The 7,906-nt window shown below is 33.7% G+C and overlaps 1 pseudogene; it reads left to right on the top strand.

Moving 5' to 3' along the window:
• Positions 7,316-7,906, top strand: part of LOC107623066 — a 3,416-nt pseudogene continuing 2,825 nt past the window's right edge.

The raw sequence follows: 7,906 nt of genomic DNA, 5'->3' as shown, positions 1-7,906 counted from the left end.
AATTATTTTAGTATTTTTCTTTGATATTTATGTATATATATTGATTTTAATCTGATCAGTTAACAATTATATTTACACTACAACAAAATAGAGAAGCGGCGGCGGTTTTTTGGGTGGTTAGCAGCGGTTTAAACTGCCGCTATGTTCGGGTCGCGGCGATGCCCAAAACGTGGTCAGGTCAACCGTTTTCACAGCAGCGGCGGTGGTTTTGAAGAACCACTGGAATAACCACCGCAAGAGACACTCGGCAAATCGTGGCGGTTTTGAACCACCACTATGTGCTTGAAGCAGGAAGTGCGGATGTTTGGCGGTGGTTTAGGCAACCACCGCAAAACACGATTTTGAAAGTTTATGTTGGACAGTCACGGCGGTTTTGAACTGTCCCAAAAAAATAACGAAAATTAAAGCTGATTTTTGTGGCATTTTTGTAACTGCCGCAATACTTGCAGCATGTTTTTTTTATAAAATAAACAAATTTATATATAAAACTATTTCCTAATGCTTTAATCCTGATATATATAACTACTACAACATTAAAATCTACACCTCAAAATAAAGTAAAAAAATCTACTAAAATAATACGAACATTGCATTTCAAAATATAATATATATTTAATAAGTCTTACATAATTATAAATCCAACACAATAAATGTTTAGCAACTATATTTACATAATATGTAAATTTAAATAACACAATTCTAAAATTGAATTAGAAAAGAGTTTTACTTCTAATATTTAACTATGTTAAAAGCCTAAAATAAGCAATCGTTTTTATCATAAAAATCTTTAATCACTTTAATCATAAAAATCTATAATCACTTCATAAAATAGTAGAAGATAGCTTTATCTCCATTAGTGATAGATTCTGCAACCTAAGATTGAAATAAAATAAAAATATGTTAAAATAAAACAAAAACCAACAAATTATTTTATTAAATAAAGACTTTTTTACTTAAGTGGCAATAATAGCATAACCCATGAACAAATTAGTTATAAATAGTACAAAAAGACCAAAACAGTAGTTGTGACCAAGTAGAGAGAAACTCATACAACAGGCTTCAAGTGCTATGATTCCATAACAACAAAACTTGCACAAGAAAAACATGAATACCAAATAAGAGCATGCAAATCTATATTAAAACAAGTCATGGGAGTTTGCTTTGTGGTTATTCACATGCATCCATCATATGATCCGTCCAACTAATAATTTAAGTCTAATATTAATAGGCATAATGTAACACCCAAATTTTAAAAAGTTATTAATAAATTATTTATGATCTATTATATTTATTTAAAATTATTTTTTTAGAAATATATATATATATATATAAAAGTTGAGTAAATTTTTATTTATTATTTAGAGTTCTTATAATTAAAAAATAATAAATATTTTATATATTTTAATTTTGATATCAAGAAGGGAAGGCGGCGCGGTGGGTGTCATTGCCACCGTCGCCGCCACTGCTGACAAAGAAGAGAGGAGATCCGGCCGCTGTTGACGGAGAAAAGAAGAGGGAGATGCGCTGGAGCCGCTGAACTGTCGCCGCTGACGCCACCGAGGGAAGGATGAGCGCGAGTTGAGGAGCTGTTGCCGACATCTCGCGCCATCACGTCTCGCTCGCCGTTGCTGTCCTTGGTTCCCAGTCGTCATTGCCGCCGTTGTGCCGTCGAGAGGGAAGTCGTCGGGTCGCACAAAGAAGAGAGAGAGAGAGAGAGAGAAAGCACGGGGAGCTGAGGAGAGAGAGGGGAGACTCGCGCCCAGCCACCGTCACTTCTGCCACCAGGGAACGCCGCTGCCGTTGTCAAAAACACTGCCAGTAAGGGCTTTGAGTTTGGTTTACATCCTTTTAAGATTCCGAGAGTTTTATTGTCGTTGCATGTTGTTACAGCTGCCGTCACCGAAGTTCTGATCATTGCTGGGGCTCCTCGAAGCCGCTGCGGTTTTGTTCCCCCACTTATCTTCGATTTCAGTAAGTTGCTTTACTCCGAAAACTAATTTAGTCGCTTTTCTGCTTTACATTATTGAGGAATGTGTGGCGTTATTGCTTTAGGGTGAGTTTTGGTTATTTTTCATTGCATCTAAAGTTGTGGCTATTGTTGCGGAAGCAGTAAGGAACTGTGGTTGAGGCTGTGTTGTTGCGGGCTGTGAGAAAAAGAATTTTGGTCACGTGGTTAAATCGCAATCAAGGTAGAGGCTTTTTCAAATATCTCAATTTTATAGTTTAGAATTATTATAAATGGATATTAATGTGATAAATGTGCTTTTACTGATTGTATAAGTCTTATGTATTGTTGGGTTGTTTTAAGATGAATATGATTGTTGTTTGATTGGATTGCGGTTTGGTTTTGTTAGATGGATGGATGCTGCATTATTTCTTTAAAGTTTTGGAAACGAGTTTGCTTCCTTGAAACTGAATTGAGTTTGAATCTATTTTTCTTGAAATATGAGAATGATCTGAATCTTTGAAATTTGTCTGATTTTAAACTAATTTGGTTTTGAACTCGTGGAAGGGGTTGCAGAATGGTTTCGTTGGGACCCAAAAAGGGTGGCAAAGTCCAAGTTTTAGGAGAGATATTGCCAAATTTTTATGAGCTTTAAGATTCTGTTTTCAAATGTGATTTAGAAAAGGATTGGATTTGAGAGGTTCTATTATTTGGTTCTTGATTTATTAAGAAATAGGTCTTTTGAGTTTAATCTGTTTAAGGAAAGTTTATGTTTTTAAGATTGATTTAAATATGAAAGGATCTATGTTTGAAGTTCGATTAAAGAAGTACCTTTGGAGGCATCTTAGTGGATTTTAAAAGAAACTGAACTTTGATTAATTAAATTCGTTATGCTTATTGAAGTATTTTTTAAATTCTGATTTTGCAAGACTAAACAATTCCGAGCCTTTGGGAATATTTCTGATTTAAGAATGAAATAAAAATTGGTTTTTTTGGGCTTAAATAATTTTGGTTTTGAAATTGGTTCGGAACTTTTAACTTACATGCCTTGGTTTTGGTTTTAAATCTCCATTTTAATTGATTTCAATTTAAGTAACTATGATTCCAAGGATTTCTAAAGAATTTAAGAGATGAGGTAGGTTATCCTTCCCTAGAGTCTTGAGACTTTGCCAAGGTTGTTAATTAATAACTTTGATTTAAAATAGTTAAATGAATTATTTGAAAGTGAAGGATTTGAGTCTTTTCAAAGAGAATTCCCATTTGATATGATATTTGAAAGTCTTTTGGAAGTTTTGAGAAAATGTTACATAAAGTGACTTTATTTAAAAAAAAAAAAAGAATTGATTTTGAGGAAAAAGTGGCTTGGGAGTTTGAAATAGCTTGACATGTGAGAAGGATTTTGAATTGAGTCAAAGATGAATTTGATCGTTGTTTTCAAAGAAAAGTGATTTGAGAAAAAACGTTATATGGCATGAATGAAGATTTGATTTGAGATGGATTGTGAAGGAAGTGCGGAAATGATTATGAATGGTTATGAATGAATTGGAATGATAATGAAAATAAGTTGAATTTGATTGTAATAGGCTTTCGGGTAAGATGCAATGGTGTTATCCACTTGCTCCGATTGAGAGTTCGAAACTCTGGGTAAGATACAAGGGTGGAATTCTATCGCCGCTTGCTCTGGGTTGAGAACTGTAACACCACCTGGGTAAGAGGCATGGTGAAGTTGTCCCCTGCTCTGGGTACATGGATAAGATGCAAGGGTTGCGGCGTTGTCCCACTTGCTCTGTATTTGGTGTTCTGTACAGGGATAACTACAGGACATGTCGGGTTTTGGCTTTATAACCGACAGATGAGACTCATCAGCCATAGGGCAGGCATTCATCATGTGCATCTATGTGACATTGTTTGGATGTGCATATTGTAATTGGTTTGCCTATGTGAATAATTATGTTTAACTGCTAATTGCTCTACTTGATGTAACTGCTTGATTGTGTTGAATCTTCTTACTTGTGTTTGTGACTGAAATTGAGTGGATTGTTATGAATTAGACGTTGATTGAATTGTTTGAGCCGAAAGCCGTGTTTGGTTTGCGTTTCTGGTTTAGTAAAGTATGAAAAACTAAACTGATTCAGCATAGACTTACTGAGCATATGCTTGGAACAGCTTGGTTATTCATGCTGTCTAGGAAAAACTTTTAAAAAGGTCTTGGATTTTTGAAGAATTAACAGATTTCTCTTTTAAAATTGATTTCAGATTTTGGAATATAAATCTTTGGTTTTGAAAAGATCCATAAGGCGGCTATCGATCACTGTACTTTAAAAAGTTTTATTTTTACGTGTCTTATTATAGCAATTCTTTAACCCCATAGTGAGAACCAGCGAGGACGATGTTCTCACTCCCCTACAGGTTTTTTCTTTTTCAGGATATGGACAAAGAAGTTCGAAAGAGCTTGTTACTTTTCTGTTTATATGATTACCTTGTATTGTTTTAGATATTATGTTTCCCTCGCCTTTAACTTTTCACAATTTGTAAGAGGGATAGGATTTTGTTTTATATAAAGCTTGTAAGTTAATACTGTGTATATGTATGTATATGGTTGTAATTATGAATTTATGTTTTATTTTAAACGGTCTTTTGAAATATACGGTTTAAGTTTTAAACAGGCTCCTATGTTAGTATTAAATATTTTAAGAGTCGTCGTAATACCTGAGCTATCAAAGTGACGCAATCGGAAGCGTGATATTTTGATAGTCAGGGTGTTACACATAAACCATCCGCACAAATTAGGATAATGAACAACAATAACTAAATCATTGTTTATAAAATCATTGACAATAAAAGATTCAGGCAAAAAAAAAGAAGATATAATATTTATCCCATTGTTTATAGCTGTAGAAAAGTCATGTGACACTTTTCCATTCATACAATGATTAATAAAATATATCACTTGGGCTTGTAATAAGAAAATTGTTGCTTTATTCTCTTGTAATCCTACTTCCATAGAGCGAATTTTAGTCATATCAAAGTTACGATTGCATGAAGAATATACCCCTCAAAAACTATTAGTAGAATTCATCACTTGGGATGGACAAACACCAAATTTCACACCTTTAACGCGATCCAGATGTTCTTTTCCAAATAACTTGATATAGGCATCATCATTAGGAGAACTCTTATTAGCTTGAAACAAAGCTAATTGTTCCTATGATAAAAATTTGAGAAAGGCATCATCATTAGGATAATCTCCATCATCATTATGAAAGTGCTTACACTTTTCTCTCTAGCCTCATCATTAACAAAAGATCCATCATTCTTCTTGTAACTAATTGGATACATTTCAGCTGCTCTAGTAAAACTTCTCTTGTTTGCAGTTTTTTATCAAATCAATAAATAGAAATTCAATTTCAACGCATACAAAAATTAAATAACAAAATATTATTTTGATTAGGACTCAATCACAACAAACTCGTGTTTCTTCCTAACAAGCGTCTCGGATCCAAGTGTATGAGGAATTGTTTTTTTTTTTTATTAACTGCATTTTTCTCACGCATTTCGTACACATGCATATTCAATTAACAACTTGTCACATATAAAGTGAAATATACAATGTGTGTGTTCATACAATTACCTGAGTTCTTGACTTTAATTTATAATCAATAAAAGTTGTCCATTGCTCCAAGCTGACTCCAATTCCCTTTGGACACAAGGCTAGATTTTGCTCTCTAATAAAATTTTAATTATAATTGTCATTAAACAATTTACATCTATCATTTTTCCACTTCTTGCCAAGATTTTGTAGTATGTACTTCTTTTGCTTTCTATCACCAACTTAAAAAAATCTCTACATATTATAAACATAAAAATAATTAACTTAAATAATTGTAACATAGATATACATATAAAATTATTTGAACTTGTTGATAAATAAAATTGAAACATAATTCAAAGGAATGTTCATAAACTTATGCTATGCCCATTGCCAAATTGAGATGTAGGAAATATAGTTTAAAACTGATTATTTTCCGTTGAGCAGGACATACAGTAAGATACTGAATGCATCATTATAAATATAAAAAAACAAAATCATTGTAATTTATCTATGAAAATCTTCGCTACACTATTAAATTAATTCTTTAATTTTCTCCTCTTTCAAAACATGAGCAGAGAAACAAGAGACACAAGTTTTGATTCGAAACATGGGTTTGATCACTACTAGAAAACTAGTTATTACAGATGGATATTTTCGACAGATTTTATCCCACAGAAATATAGACGGAATTTCAGAGGAATTTTTTGTCGGAAAAAAAATGAATTAATATAAATTACAAATGAAAAAGAAAATCTGTCGATAATTCTGTCAGAAAAATTAATTTTTTTGTGGGAAATGGTTACAGACGGAAAATTTGTCTGTAATTAAATAGACAAAAATGCTGTATTTTATTAAATTATTACAGACGGAAAATCCGTCTGTAATTTAAAATTTACCGTCGGAAAATATTGATGTAAGCCTAACTTAACCCTAGTGTCTCGAGCTTCATTCACAATTCACACACGTTCATTCACACTTCACACACGAGCTTCTTCCTCACGAGCTGCTTCTTCTCTGGTCGCACGAGCTTCTTCCATCGTTGCCGCCGTTCGCATTGCACGATCTCTCTGTCATCCCTTGTGTCGCACGAACTCCTTCCGCCGCCGCTCTCGTCGCGTCTGCTCCCTTGGTCGCCATCGTTACAGAGCTCCCTCCGCCGCTCTCATCGCGTCTGCTTCCTTCATCGCCGTCATCGCATAGCTCTCTCCACCACTGCTCTTGTCGCATTCGCTCCCTTAGTGAATTTCAAGTATAATATGATTTTGTGATTTTGGTGCTTAGGGCTCAATTTTTCTGTGCCAATTTTAGGTTTATCAATTTTTTTCCGTAGTTTCTATCCTCTTGTTGCTGTTGATACTGATTAAGATTGTTGTAGGTTTATCAATTATTTTATCAATTTAGTGAATTTCAGGTATAATCTCACATAATGCTGATTGAGCTTGAGTTTCTATCTTCCATGGAAAGGTATGAAACATTTTGATGACTTATGTGATCTTGTTACTCTTTTCTTTGTGCTATAATTCTGTGAGATACTGTGTATTAATTAATCTGCAAGTTGCGAATTTCGGACTAAGCAAAGCTGATTGATATTGGAAGTTCATCAGCTCCCACTATGTACCTGCCACCAGAGTATGATGAATCATATTTGTTACTTTAAATTGACACATTCACATGGCAAAACAGAACATGCACTTAAGGGATCAAATTTAATTATACCATTGAACCATTTTATTCTCTTATTTGCAAGTATATATATGGCAGAGTTTTTCCTAAATTAGATGTCTTTGCTTTTGGAGCTTTATGAGCTTATTTCTGCTAAAGAAGCTGTGATCAATGGTGGTGCTGAAATCAAGGGACTTATAGCTTTGGTGAATTTTGATACCCTACTATGCATTACTTCTTCTTTTGTGTGTGATAATTGATAACATTAGATGGCTTAGTGGCTATACATAAGTAATTCAGATTATCTTTATGTTCCTTCTTTTCTAATTTTTTTGGTGATTTTTGTGACAGTTTCATCAAGTTTTTTATCAACCAGATCCTAGAGGTGGTCTTAAAGAACTGGTGGATCCTAGGATTGGGGATAATTTAGGCTTGGAGATAATTACTCAATTGATTCAGTTTTCAAGGTATTATCTACTAGTTATATATTACTCTCAGAGATCGAAACTAGCACAGGCCTGCCTCACAATCCACAAATACTAAAATAGAATAAAACTAAAGCAGAATACTCTTACAAGAGAAGAAGACAGTTATCTCCAATGGATCTTGTCATGCACCACCCTCCTTCACTTCCCTCTTCATCCAATAGTTAAGATATTATTTTCTTCATCTTCTTCTTTTTTTTTAATAAGTCCCAATATATATTT

The sequence above is a fragment of the Arachis ipaensis genome, chromosome B10, assembly GCF_000816755.2.
Source record: "Arachis ipaensis cultivar K30076 chromosome B10, Araip1.1, whole genome shotgun sequence".
In the NCBI taxonomy this organism is placed as follows: domain Eukaryota; kingdom Viridiplantae; phylum Streptophyta; class Magnoliopsida; order Fabales; family Fabaceae; genus Arachis; species Arachis ipaensis.
This window is presented reverse-complemented; position numbering and strand designations above follow the sequence as displayed.